We start from the raw sequence: 1105 nt of genomic DNA, 5'->3' as shown, positions 1-1105 counted from the left end.
TTCATTATCGTTCTAACTTTGATCAGTCTCCAGGTGAAACCCAGGACATTAGCTGTGTTTCTCTTTTGATTTCCTCAAAGGCCAGCTAACGACTTAGTTCCTCTTTGGACGGGGAACTTTGATATGGGTGGCTGAATCTGGATTCTGAGCTTGATCTATTAGGAACAAGTGGATCATTAGTCTAAAACACAATAGTATTATTTAATCAGTTTATATGCCTATTCATTCAACCCATTTATATTAATTTGTTTGCAAGCAGTTTAGAAAGGATATGCTGGTACATCCCTGTAGTCTCAGGGCTCAGAAGGAGGCTGAAGCAGGACCATTGAGAGTTCCAGGACAGCCTGGGCTACAGAGACAGGCTTTGTTAAAACAAACAAAAAAAAAAACCAAAAGGCTAGGAGGTAGTGTCACATACCTTTAATCCCAGCACTAGGGATGCAGAGGCCACCCTGGTCTTCAGATGGAGTTCCAGGACAGCCAGGGCTTTACTACGGAGAAACCCTGTCTCAAACAAACAAGCAAACAAACCAAAAAACTTTCAGGGGTTCAATTTCTCCTCAGAGGAAGGAGTTATTCATTTGTGCATGTAAATTTGATTCCTCTCTTAATGGAAGCTTCTGAAGTTTATAGTTAATGAATGCCTGTCAGGGGCTTGGAGATTTATCACACTAGTGGAACACTTCCTTGGCATGTGCTAGGTCTGAGTTAGAAGCCAGCACTTCAAGTTGAGACAGAGAAAAATGTGGAGCTCAGATGTATTCCAAGGAAGGGCTTTCAGCTATAGTGTCATGCCTTGTGAAGGCTTCGATCTTACAGTCCTGCCTAGAAGTTTGTTCTGCTTATCCAGCAGGAGTGAAAAAGCAAACAAGGCACTCTCACTACCTAGCAGACAATTCCCATCCCCTCTCTACCACTTTCTATTGTTTCAATAGCACTGGTGAAGTGGCTTAGCTGGTAACAGCTCCTGCAGCCCTTGGATGCCAGCCTAAGAAACCCACTAGATAATCCCCAGGACCCACATAATGTGGAAGAGAAGAACAGACTCCACAAAATTATCCTCTCACTTCCTCACTGATACCATAGCATGAGCACCCACCCACCC

Source organism: Mus caroli, chromosome 12 (assembly GCF_900094665.2).
Source record: "Mus caroli chromosome 12, CAROLI_EIJ_v1.1, whole genome shotgun sequence".
In the NCBI taxonomy this organism is placed as follows: Eukaryota; Metazoa; Chordata; class Mammalia; order Rodentia; family Muridae; genus Mus; species Mus caroli.
This window is presented reverse-complemented; position numbering follows the sequence as displayed.